The sequence below is a fragment of the Podarcis filfolensis genome (assembly GCF_964270895.1).
Source record: "Podarcis filfolensis genome assembly, chromosome: 2".
NCBI classification, from domain to species: Eukaryota; Metazoa; Chordata; class Lepidosauria; order Squamata; family Lacertidae; genus Podarcis; species Podarcis filfolensis.
In genome coordinates, this window is record NC_139605.1 from 1,564,040 (window position 1) to 1,577,614 (window position 13,575).

Consider the following 13,575-nt stretch of genomic DNA (forward strand, 5'->3'; position numbering starts at 1 on the left):
ACTCCATCCTCTCCCTATTTTGCCACTATTTTTTGTGTGTGCCTTGTGGGGTACTATGTGTTGGGCATGTTAGATCCTTCTAATAGCTGGATCCAGCAAGTGTTAAACTGTAAGGCAGGCTAGCTTCTGAATGAGACGATCCCCTGGGTGATGGGCCATTGAGGGAACAAAGGAAAGGGGCTCTCTGTGAGATGGAAAGTGGGTGGTACCCTCTCCGCTCCCTCAACTTGCAGATAGTGAGAAGGACAAAAGCCAGAGTTTAGAGTTGAGTTGCAGTGATGTGAGCCAGAGGGGAAAGCAGCGAGCTTGAGAGAAAGATCAAGGTTTGATTAATGTTTGAATCCAAGGCTGCAGCTATGGGAGAAACAAAACAATTTTTGTTAACGCTATGAACATCGCAGGCTCAGGTTGTATATATATGTATGAGTGTGTAAATAAACCATATATCATAAAGACACTACAGCAGTCATAGGCAAACTCCAGATGTTTTGGGACCACAACTCCCATCATCCATGACCACTGGTCCTGTTAGCTAGGGATGATGGGAGTTGTAGTCCCAAAACATCTGGAGGGCTGAGTTTGCCTATGCCTGCACTACAGTCTCCCCTGTGCCTCATTCCCAAAAGGAAATGCGAACTCTGGGTAAGTGCATGGAACCCCGGGAATCTTGCATCACTCAGAGACTGAGGGGTGGGGCATGAAATATGGGGAATGCTTCATTTTTAAAAAATATACTGCAAGCTGAAAGAGTTGTCCGTCCACCTTCAGGATTCAGAACCCCTCCTCCCCCTGCCAAATCTTGGCCTTTCGCCTAAGATCAAATATTTGGGTTTTGGTTAAGAGCTCCCAGCGGCGTTTGCGAGAGGCGTCCTTTCTGGAGCCAAGGCTTGAGCATGAACATTCAAGCAGCAAAGTTGCAAAGTAAGCAGAGCGAAGGGAATTGTCATCTTATTGCAGGTTACCTTTCACCAAAAGAACAAACATTCTTCTAGATCTCAAATGGATGGGAACCAAATTGGTGAGAGTTAACGAATGCAGCGAGACAATGGAGAACCTGTTAATGGGGGCAGGGCAGGGGGGGGGACCAGAGCAATAATTTGGGGCAGAAGGCCAGGGTCCCAACTCAGCAGAAAGAGTGGGGCGGTGGGCTGGTTGGCCTAATCTATGCAATAATAATTGAAAGAATAATTTTATTATTCACACGCTGCCCATTAGCCTGGTTGCCCTAGCAAGGCTGTCTTGAAGCCTTCTCTTGCCCCACTCCTGCTGCCCCACCCCACCCGTTGCCCAGAGAAAGGCTCTTTCTATCTTTCAGCTGCCTGGGATACAGTCAGAGAGGAAAACAGAGTGTTGGTTTTTGCAAATGCTAAACCTCCCCTGCCTAGCAACTGATGACCAGCCAGCTTTGGAGCCTGTCATTGGCTCAGATCAAAGCTCAGCTCCAGGAAAGTCTCCAGCCCTGCTGCTACCCAATCAGAGCAGAACACAGCAGGGGGTTGCGGGGGGGGGGGGAGGGGAGGGTAGAAAAGCCAGGCCAGGCCACCAGAAGCAATAGAACTATGGTATTTTGCCTCCAGGCCAAGAACCACTACGCCCTGCACATTTACGTAAGATTGATACTGCAGGTACTGGACCCGATGGAGGTTCCTTCTCCAGTGAAGCGGCGACAGAGGGGTCCCTTTGTTGGACCTGTGAGGTATAGGTACTGGTGTGTCAGATTTAGCGCAGTCAAGTTCCACGAGGTAACATCCCCGGAACGAAATTGTTCCAACGTCACTGGTACTGGGACTAGGGGGAGACTCTGCTGGAGGTGGCTGGGTGCATGGGCATAGATCCAACAGTCTGGGTAGGGTGCTTCTTTAGCCACCTGGCTCAGGAGTTTGATATAGGAGTTCTGTTCCCAGGATGAAAGGAGATCTTCTCCTGGGAAGGAAAGGTCTGAGCTAAGCTGTCGAGGCGCAGTGCCAACTGGGTGTAGTGGGTCAGTGGTGTTGAGAAGCCATCTGTCATTGGCGATCCCACCACACTCAGAGGTCCGACATTGTCCCATACAGGGGAATGAGAGGGGTGTATAGGGTGGTGCCAACCTTCCAGGTACTCGGCTCCCTTCCAGTCGTGAGTGACCCCAAGGTTCCACAAGCAACAGAACCGCCTTAGACAGAGTCCTTGGAGCTGGAGTTTTCATGGCTCAGGGGTCACAAGAAGGCATTGGAACCCGAAGATCAAATTCTCGGAAGGGTGGTTAGAGTCTGTGTACACACGTGTAGCCGCTCCGACTTCGATCTCGGTCCAGTTTGGGCCCCTTGAGACTTCCCCGTTGCCATAAAGAAGATAAATCCCGTTGTTGCATCTCAGGCGGTAGTATGGATGGTCAAGGGTGAGCACAGCCAACCCTATACGTTGCAGATTCCGGTCTCGAATAAGCCGAGGTCATCAGTAAGCCGAGGTACTAACGAATGGCGCAGCAAAGTTCGTGACTCAGGGAGACAGAAGTCAAAGTCCCCCATTCGGTTGGGGTGTGACTTCCCCCCGGTTTCAATACTGTGAAAGTCTAAGAAATGGTAGTCTGTTTGTAATCCAGTTCAATGGTCTGACGCAAAAGCGGAGATCCCAGTCAGGGTGGAGAGGATAAGAAGGGTGGGGGGTAAGATCATATTCAGCATTGGAGTAGTGGAGCTATGGGCTGTGAAGGGGAAACGAAGAAGCGGCGAGCTGTCAGACATGGAGCTGTCAAGCGGAGCTTTCAGATGAGCTGTCAGATGAAGGGCTGAAAGGAAGCGGTGAAGCGATGAGCTGAGCTGTCAAACACAGCTGTCAGTTGAGCTGTCAGTTGCGCTGTCAGGTGCGTTTGAAGCGTAGTTTGATGGCATCGGTGTCCGGGATGATTTCGGAGGTCCAGTTGGGTGAAGAGGTGGTATCTGGTCCGGTCTGTTGGGCCCGATTCTGACCCCGATCTGGTCCGGTCTGTTGGGCCCGATTCTGACCCCGATCTGGTCCGGTCTGTTGGGCCCGATCCTGACCCTGATCTGGTCCGGTCTGTTCCTCGTCGTTGTCGATGTAGGAGGTTGCAGCGGGAGGTGGGGTTTCAAAGGTGTAGTCTTCTCCGTGGCTCTCCTGCGCCTCCTGGGGTGGCGGTGCCGCCTTGCACCTCGTGTGACGCAGCCAGGCGTTCTTCTCTCCCACCTTCACAGCAGTTGGCGAGGTTAGAAGCACTTGGTAAGGGCCTTCCCAGGCAGGCTGGAGGGGCAGTTTCTGGTATACCTTGACCAGGATCCAGTCACCCGGGTGGAAGGAGTGGGCTGGGACGTTGATGGGTAGGCTCTGTCCCTCGATAGCCGCATACTGGTGAAGGCATTGTAGTTGTTTCTGGAGCTGAATGACATAGTAAGTTCCGCTTCCCCCACCTCAAGTTCCGAGAGGGGGAATAAGGTGTTATAGACGGGGGGGGGGTGTCTCCCGAATAAGAGTTCAAAGGGAGAAAGTTTTAAAGGCCCAGTGCGCACACTCCGTATGTTATGGGGAACTAGTGGGAGTGCATTTACCCATTTCAGTCTGGTAATGCTGCAAAGCTTCCCCAGCTGCACCTTCTCTTCTTGATTCATGCGCTCTACTTGCCCAGATGAGGCCAGATGGTATGGCGTATGGAGGTCCCATTTTATTTGAAGGGCTCGGGCCACTTGTTGCACTACCTCAGCAGTAAAGTGAGTTCCCCTGTCACTGTCCAACCGACGAGGTACTCCATACCGGGGAATAATGTCCTGCAGAAGGGCCCTAGCGACTACTGAAGCGGTGGCCTTTCGGCAGGGGAATCCCTCCACCCAGGAAGAGAATTGGTCCACTATGATTAGGGCATGTTTGAAGCCCTGACATTGGGGTAAGTCAATGAAATCTAACTGTAAACTTCCGAACGGAACAAAAGCCCATGGTTTAGCTCCTGGGGGTTTCCTGGGTTCACGCTTCGGGTTAAAGCTTTGACATGTGATGCAATTCTTTGAGGCTGCTGTGGCTGCGGCAGCTATTCCCGGAGTGAACCAACACCTTTTTACATGTTCTATTAGTCTTCCCTTTCCCCAGTGAGTCTGCTGGTGAAGGACCCTCACTAATTTTGGAGTCCAGGCTTTTGGCAGGACGGTTCTGCCATCTGGGAGGAGCCAGATGCCATTCATTTTTGTAGCGCCCATGGACTCCCACATGGTTTTTTCCTCCTCGGGTGCTGATTGATACATTTGTTCGAAGTCAATGTTGGCAGGGAGTTATATGCCTTGGAATTCAGTCTCATCATTGGGGGGGGCGAAGTGCGGCCATTTGGGCTGCCCTGTCAGCCCGTCTGTTACCTTTAGAGACTGAGTCCCTCCCCTTAGTGTGCGCTTTGCAATGAACGACTGCTATTGCGCTGGGCATGTGGATGGCTGTTAGCAATCTTTCCACTAGGGTGGCGTGGGAGATCTGAGAACCAGCTGCGGTTAGGAAACCTCTTTGAAGCCAGATCTGGCCAGTTGTATGTACCAGCCCAAAGCAATATTTGCTCTCTGTATAGATGGTAGTCCTTTTCCCTTCACTAATTTCGCAAGCACGTACAAGGGCTATTAATTCCGCAGCTTGGGCGCTGTGTTGCGGGTTGATAGGGTTTGCCTCTAAGACTTCGAGGTCAGAAACCACAGCATATCCGGTCTTCCTCTCCCAGTCTATAACTTTGGAACTGCCGTCTGTATTGAGTATTAAGTCGGGGTTTCCTAAGGGAAGATGGTCTAAATACTCTCAGGGCTTCTCGGCTTGGCAGACTATCTTGGTACAATCATGGTGTGGGGTGCCATTGTCAGGAAGGGGTAACAGGGTAGCTGGGTTTAGTGAGTTGACCCGTTTAAAGGTTACGTTGGATGGAGTTAACAGGAGGGATTCATATCGGTTTAGACAGGGGTTTAAGAAGTGGTGACAGCCTCTTAGGGTTAGGAGGGTTGAGACCACGTGGGGGACATGGATTGTGATCTCGTGTCCCAACACTGTCTCTTGAGCCTTTTCAAGGAGGATCGCTGCGGCGGCAATAGCCCTCAGGCAACTCACTGCTCCCTTGGCAGTATTATCCAGCTGTAAGCTGTAATATGCCACTGGTCGCTCTTTATTTCGGAAGGGCTGAGTGAGAACTCCTGAGGCTACCCCCATTTGTTCATGAATAAACAGATTGAAGGGAATCCGGTAGTCTGGGAGGCCCAAGGCAGGGGCAGATCTTAATTCCCGTTTTAGGTGTTCAAAAGAGTTATAGGCTTCTTCTCCCCAAACCAGTTCGTCTGGGTGATCTTGGCGGGTCATGGCAGACAAGAGTTTTGTTATTTCACTGTAGCCGGCAATCCAAGCTCGGCAGAAGCTGGCCATTCCCAGGAAGCTCCGTAATTGTCTTTTTGTCTTGGGGAGGGGAATTTTTGTAACTGCCTCTATTCTGTAGGTCGCTAGGCTTCGGGTACCTATCCCAAGGATATGCCCGAGGTATTTCACTTCTTGTTTGCAGTATTGCAGCTTTTTTGGGGACACCTTGTGTCTCTTATATGCTAGCTCTAAAAGGAGGTGTTTTGTGTCCAATTTACATGCCTCCTCGCTGGTAGAACAATAAGAATATCATCAATGTAAAGCAAATAGGTGGAGCCAGCAGGCAGGTGTACATCCTGGTGTAGTATTGCGGAAAAAATCGTGGGCGATTCCGCATAACCCTGGGGTAGTCTGGTCCAAGTTAATTGACTAGGTCCCCAGGTGAATGCGAAAAGGAACTGGCTCTCTGGGTCTAAGGGAATACTGAAGAATGCAGATCATAGGTCTGCAGCGCTATACCATGTGGTCCCCGCCGGGATTGCGTTTAGAAGGGAGTTTGGGTTGCCCACCACTGGGTGGCGAGGTATTACAAATTGGTTGACGAGTCTTAAGTCCTGAACAAAACAGTACGGAACTGGGGCCCCTTCTCCCGAAGGTTTTTTTATAAGGAGCAGGGGGGTGTTGCAAGGTGACGCGCAGGGAACCAGGATCCCTTTCTCTAGAAAATCCTCAATCATGGGAGTCAGTCCTTCTATGGCTTCCTTTGGTAAAGGGTATTGCTTAGTGAAAGGGAAAGGAAGGTCGGTCCTGTAAGTAATCTTGACTGGGGTGGCCGACTTTAAAAGTCCCATTGAAGTTGACTCTGTGCCCCATAACCAAGGGGGCATTTCGTTCTCAAGCTCAGGAGGGAGGTCTGGAAACTGGCGCTCTAGTTTAGCCTCTTGTACTATGCCTTGAAAGGTGGGGATGGATTCCTCAGGCATGTATAGATATATGCCATCTCCAGAGCATTTTATGGTAGCATTTAACTTGCAGAGTAGGTCTCTACCGAGCAGGTTTACGGGGCTACTGGTTAGGAGGAAGGTGTGTTCGGCCAGCAGGGGTCCGAGAGTGACCTTAGCTGGGTTTGAGAGTGGACAAGTGTGGAGTATCCCGTCCAGCCCCATGACCTTTCTGGTCTGTGATCCTGGCTCTAGGTGGCTATTTGTAAAGGTGGAATTAGTGGCTCCCGTGTCTAGTAAACATTCCTAGGCGTGCCCATCAATTTCTATTGTGCAAACGGGGTCTTCTGGTGACAGTGCCAGGACGGGGCAGATGGCTTGGGTTTGGTCAGGATCCCCTTCTAATTGTCAATAAGATTCTCCATCCCCCATCACGATGTTGAGAGGAGAAGGTGGCTGATTTGGCAGGTGCATGGGTGGAGCGGTAGTGTTGATCTGATGGGAGTTAGGTGGGTTTAAGGTGGGCATTTGAGGTCTCACATTTGGTTGTGGTCGGTGGCTCTGGGGTGGTTGAGACGGAGGTATTTGAGTGCCGTAAGATGCAGGAGGCACTTGCGGGGCATAGGATGCAGAAGGCCCAAAAAACTTTGAGAGACTATTTTGAGATAAGATAGATAGATAGATAGATAGATTCTTTATTGTCATTACACACGTGCAACATTGCACAAGTGCAACGAAATTGGATGCCATCCCTTAAAAACAACAAAAGCAAAACAACAACAACAACCCACAAACCACATTCCAGCCACACCCACACCCACACCCATCAATCTCCCAAGTCACACTATCGAGTTACAGCATTCAAAAGGGCCACAGCTCTCGGGTAGAAACTGTTTTTCAGTCTATTTGTCCTTGACTTGATGAACACCTCTGTTGAAAAAAGAGTAATTGGGGACGCAAGCAAAGCGGTTATGAGAGGATTTTTGATACAACAGAATGCAATTCAAAAGAGAGTCCAAAATGAGAAAAAGATAAGATTTTGGAGAAAATAAAGGAAGGAGAGAAGAAACTGAGAGTGAAACCAAAGTCGCAGGAGATTCTGAAAGAGATAAAGTTATATCAAGTACAATATATGAAAATGATGAACCAGGAAATAGAATGGAAAATTAAACAGATGAGACAAAAGACTTTTGAATCGGCAAATAAATGCGGAAAACTGCTGGCTTGGCAAATGAAAAAAAGACAAAAACTTAATACCATTACAAACTTGGAAGTGGAAGGAAAAAATATACAGAATCCAGTGGAGATTAGAAAGTGTTTCCAGAGGTACTTTAAACAATTATATACACAGGAGACGCAGAAAGAAATGGGCATTGATCGATTTTTGAAAACAAATGGACTACAGAAAATCTCTCAAGAAAATAAGCTAATGTTGAACTGCAAAATAACGGAGCAGGAGGTAGAAGGGGCCATCCAGAACATGCAATTAGGCAAATCTCCAGGACCGGATGGTTTGACTTCAAGATATTATAGATCCCTATAAGAATGGTTAGTACAGTCATTAAAGGAAGATTGTAATGAAATATTGGAAGGGAAAAGGGCACCAGAGTCGTGGAAGGAAGCCTATATTACACTTATACCGAAAACAGAGTCTGAGAAGACACAGCTTAAGAACTACCGCCCCATATCTTTGCTTAATGTGGATTATAAAATTTTTGCAGACATTTTGGCTAAAAGATTAAAAAAGGTACTAGTAGAAGAAATTCATAAAGATCAAGCTGGCTTTCTCCCGGGCAGACACTTGTCTGACAATACGAGGAACATAATTAATATTCTAGAAAAATTATAAGTGAATATTAATACTAAAGCAGTCTTGATATTTGTGGACGTGGAGAAAGCCTTTGACAATATTTCTTGGAGTTTTATGAAGAAGAATTTACAGGGGTTGGGGGTTGGTCAAGGTTTTGGCAATGGTGTAGGTGCAATTTACTCAGAACAAAAGGCTAAATTAATTGTGAATAATGTAGTGACGGAAGAATTTAAGATAGAGAAAGGAACAAGACAGGGTTGCCCAATCTCTCCATTGCTTTTTATATCGGTCCTGGAGGTTCTTTTAAACATGATTAGAAGGGACCAAATGGTTAAAGGTATACAAGTCAGAGCTAAACAGTACAAATTGAAAGCATTTGCCGATGATTTGGTACTGACATTACAGGAGCCAGAATCTAGTACTAAAAGAGTACTGGAACTGATCCAAGAATTTGGACAAGTAGCGGGTTTTAAGTTGAATAAGATGAAAACTAAGGTTTTAGAGAAAAATCTAACAGTGACTGAGAGAGAGAGGTTTCAGAAGGAGACAGGATTAACACTGGTTAAGAAAGTGAAATACCTAGGGGTTAATATGACCGCTAAGAATGTGAATTTATTTAAGGATAACTATGAAAAATGTTGGATGGAAGTGAAAAGGGATTTAGAAATATGGTCAAACCTGAAGCTATCATTGCTAGGCCGAATTGCTGTGATAAAAATAAATGTATTGCCAAGGATGCTGTTTTTGTTTCAAACATTGCAAATTTTGGATAAAATGGAGTGTTTCAAGAAGTGGCAGAGAGATATCTCTAGATTTGTCTGGCAAGGCAAGAAGCCTCGAATAAAATTTAAGATATTAACTGATGCTAAAGAAAGAGGTGGATTTGCCCTGCCAAACTTAAAACTTTATTATGAATCAGTCGCTTTTTGCTGGCTGAGAGAATGGATGCTTCTTGAAAACACTGACATGCTGGATCTAGAAGGTTTTAACAATGTATTTGGGTGGCATGCATATCTGTGGTATGACAAGGTCAAAGCACATAAAGTGTTTAAAAACCATATTGTCAGAAAAGCACTGTTCAATGTTTGGATAAGATATAAGGACTTGCTTGAAAATAAAACCCCAAGGTGGTTGTCACCAATGGAAGCGAAGGCTCAGAAAAAGCTCAATATGGAGGCCAAATGGCCGAAATATTGGGAAATTTTGGAACAAGAGGGAGACAGATTAAAACTGCAGAGTTTCGAAAAATTAAAAAATAGAGTGCGAGATTGGCTTCATTATTACCAGATAATGGAGGCATATAATTTGGACAAAAACATTGGCTTCCAGGTGGAAAAATCAAAATTGGAAACAGAACTGCTAGATCCTAAAATTAAGAACTTGTCAAGAATGTATAACTTGCTGTTGAAATGGAATACTCAGGATGAAACGGTGAAATCTGCTATGATTAAATGGGAACAAGATGTTGGACATAATATTATGATGGCTGACTGGGAACAGTTATGGACCACAGGTATGAAGTTCACGGCATGTAATGCCTTAAGAGAGAATATAATTAAAATGATCTACAGGTGGTACATGACACCAGTCAAGCTTGCAAAAATCTATCATTTGCCCGATAATAAATGTTGGAAATGTAAAGAGACTGAAGGTACATTTTTTCACCTTTGGTGGACATGCCCAAGGATTAAGACTTTCTGGGAGATGATCTATAATGAAATGAAAAAGGTATTTAAATATACCTTTCTGAAGAAACCAGAGGCCTTTCTCCTGGGCATGTTCGGCCAATTGGTGCCAAAGAAGGATAGAATTTTCTTTATGTACGCTACAACAGCAGCAAGAATACTTATTGCAAAGTACTGGAAGACACAAGATCTACCCACCCGGGAAGAATGGCAGATGAAGGTGGTGGACTACATGGAACTGGCGGAAATGACCGGCAGAATCCGAGACCAGGGAGAAGAGTCGGTGGAGGAAGATTGGAAGAAATTTAAGGACTATTTACAGAAACACTGTAAAATTAATGAATGCTAGAAGGATGTTGGAATGATGTTATGTGGTTTTAGCAGAAATGTTATAAAGGATTAGGAAAAAACTGACTGTTAATTGGTGAAAGGAGGGAAAGTAAAGTTATATTATATTAAGATAAATTACAGGACAAAAATTTGAAAAGATGGAAAGGATTTGCTGAAACAGATAATCGAACTAGAATACAAAAAAGGGAGGTGTGAGGAGGTCAAGGAAATAAGCTAATGAAAGATAAGTTATGGGAAGATTCGCTGTGTTTTTTTTCTTTTTAATGGATTTTATTTTTCTGGTTTCTTTTCTCTTTCTCGTTTTTTCTTTTTCTTTATTGTGATGTGTTGCATTATTTTTGTTTAATATGGTGTTTTTCACTTTTTCTTTCTGTAACCTTTAAAACCTTAATAAATATTATCCTAAAAAAAAAATAGAATGTAGAAGGTTGGTTTCCATATCCCTGGGTTATATTAGGACGGGGTGGGAGAGGGGCATAACTGTTTTTCTCATAGGGAGACCTGAATTCCTGCCCTGCATAGGCTCTTGCATTGAGGTATGGACAGAACCTTTTTATGTGTCCTTCCTCTTGACAATTATAGCATCCGGTGGTAGGCCCCCATGATCTTTGGGGGTTAGCGGGTCCTCCTCCCCGGACTCCCCGTCCTCGTCCGGTACCTCTATCCCGGTAGGGGTTGGGTTCCATACTTAAGGCCAGCACATGTTCAACTTCCTGCTTGGGCTCTTTTCGTTTCCTCTCGTCCCAGGTGTTGTAGACAGATTTAGCTATCGACAGGATTTCACTTATGCTTTTCCCGTCGTACCCTATTTGGAGGTTGAGAGCTTTTCTTATGTCTGGGCTTGCCTTTATAATACCCTTTACAATAACTTCGTGCTGGACATTCTTGGGGTCTATTCCTCCCCATGTTTTAATAGCTGATATCAGCCTGGTGTAGTAATCTGAGGGATGCTCGTTCGGTTCCTGTAACACTGTTTGGACTTTTGTCCAATTGACGGTGCGCTGACCAGCAGCTTTTGTGCCGTCCAATATGGCTTTCTTGAATAAATCCAAGCACCAGGTCCCGTCAGTGGTGTTGTAGTCCCAGGATGGTTCGTTCCTTAAGACCTGGGTTGTGAGTGCTGCTACCCGTGAGGGTCAGCCCGCCTGATAGTCCGGGAGTTCCAGCGCCTCCCCTGCTTTGGCTAGGATGCCTGCCTTTTCAGCTTCATTAAAGAGAGTGTTTAGGAGGGCATGGATGCCTGGCCAGGTGGGGTTATGAGTAGAGGAGATGGCGCTGACTTGGCGGTGGCACTTGTCTGGATCATCTCTCAAGGAAGGCATTTGGTTTGACCAGTTAACTAGGTTGGCCGTGTAAAAGGGGTGGTGTGCGAATACCACCCGGGGGGCTCCATTGGGATTTAGAGGCGGAATCGGCAGAGCCCTTAAAGGCATTTGAACTGCTGTTTGGTTGGAGGTTCCCGGTGGCTCTGTTGGTTTATCTGCTTGGGCGGGAGTTTCTGGGGTGGCGCCCTTTTTTGCCTTAGCTTGTTGGCGAGTGAGTACATGGCTAGTGCCCCCCCTGCTCCTCCTTCCCTTAATTCTGTGTTGCTATCTGGGTCATTCCTTGGGGCAGATGGTGTCATCCCCTGGTAGTAGAAGGGAATCAGGATCCGCTCTAAAGAGTTGTCTGCAGGGTGTCCCTCGTAGGGGGGGGGCAGAGGCTGCTTCCCGGGATTTAGCACAGGCGGCTGTGCAAAGAGGGGGCCCCTTTGGGGGCTTGAAGTAATCCCCTGATGGCCTCGAAGGCGATTAAATATTCTAACTGATGGGGCTTCTTCTCCATCAGGTATTTTCTTAGATGGTTTAAGTGATCTTCGTTAAAAGAGCCTCCTGATGGCCAGCGTAGTTCTGGGTCTGCGGAGGCGTTACTGGCGGGCCAGGATTCTCTGCAGAGGTCTTCTAACTTTTGTATAGACAGTAGCTTATGGCCAGGTATCGATTTCCAATAGGTCAGGACAAATTCAAGAGGGGAGTCGGGGTCCCTCTGGGATATGGATGGCTTCCTTGAAGCCTTCCTCCCAGAGGGAGCCCGCTCATTTTTGGAAGCCTGGGTACCCATGTTTCTAATCCACACGTGTCTGGGGTAAAGAAGGGAGAAAGAGAGGGGTGTAAGGACTTTGGGTAGTTTGTACAGGGGGTTTTCTATGATCGTTCTATTTTGCGTTGCTTGGCAACTCCCTAGGGGGTTCTGTTACTTTTATTTATTTTATTTTATTTTATATTTTATTTTATTTTCTTATTTTTTTCCTCTGAGCCCTAGCTATCTGGTTTCCTCCCCAGACAGCGCTCGTTTTCCTTTTCCTTTCCTTATACTCGGGGTGCTACCTCACTCTGCCAAACCCTGCCCAGTTCCTCCCAGGCTATCCCTGCTGGCAACCGCCTACCTATTGCCACAGTTTTAAGGAAAAGGGACCCTACTGGACACCCACGCAGTGCAGTGCCAGATCGGGGCGATCCCTGGATAGAGTTTTCGAACTGGAAACACCCCCTTGCTTTCAGAAGCGGGCTTACGCACTATACACGTGTTACGTGGCTCAACTGGGGCGGCTGGGGTTTGAGATAGGAAAGACAGACCCTTCCGGCCCCCTTGCCTGGCGCTTGGAAGTTTGGAAAGAGAGCTCCAACCCCTTGCTTTCAACGAGATGCCCGTTGCAGTGAGTCAGGTTTTAAGCCGGTTCTCTCCATCTTACTTTCGGGCTCTCAGTTGGTGCGGCTGGCTGGAGAATTTAAGATAAAGGGATAGAGCTCAGAACCCCCCTTTCGGGTTGAGCGGCGGTCCACGGTCTCTCTCACTAACCGGACCAAGAGAAAGGCAAGAAAGAACAATAGATAAGAGGGCAGAGAATTCAGTTGCCAGGAGACTACCACCCCCTTCCCACCAGTGCACTGGATTTTTCCTTATACCCACACGTATTCTGCTGCGATCCCAGGATCATTGAATAAGCCAGCTGGATCTCTCTTTGCTCCCTGGCGGAACCCCTGAGGCTGATTGATTACTGCCCAGAAGATGGCAAGAGGTCCAGAGGGGTCTTCCCGGGCAAAACGGCCTGGTGCCAGCTGAAGACTTCAGGGCCCCCGGTCAGCAACACAGGAGAACCGCAGCCCCACTTTGGGCGCCAAATGTTACGGTAAAATCTAGGTGCGAGGCTGCTCTGCTACCTAGCTCGTCGGACTAAGTCCGCGCGTCCCTGAGGAAGAAAGGAGCACAGCCGGAGACAGGAGCAAGGAAGCGAAGATCCATGTTTATTGCGCAACAGGTTCAAGGCAAGATTGAACCCCGAGGATGGGGTGACATGAACTTTTAAAACTTCCCACCATTACCCATGGTACAGTTCAAAAGCATCATCAACACATCACGGTTACATCATGATTACATCAGGAAAGGGGTGGGTTACACAGATTTAACATATCCAGGAGGGAGGGGGGAATATGCAGAGCTGGGGACA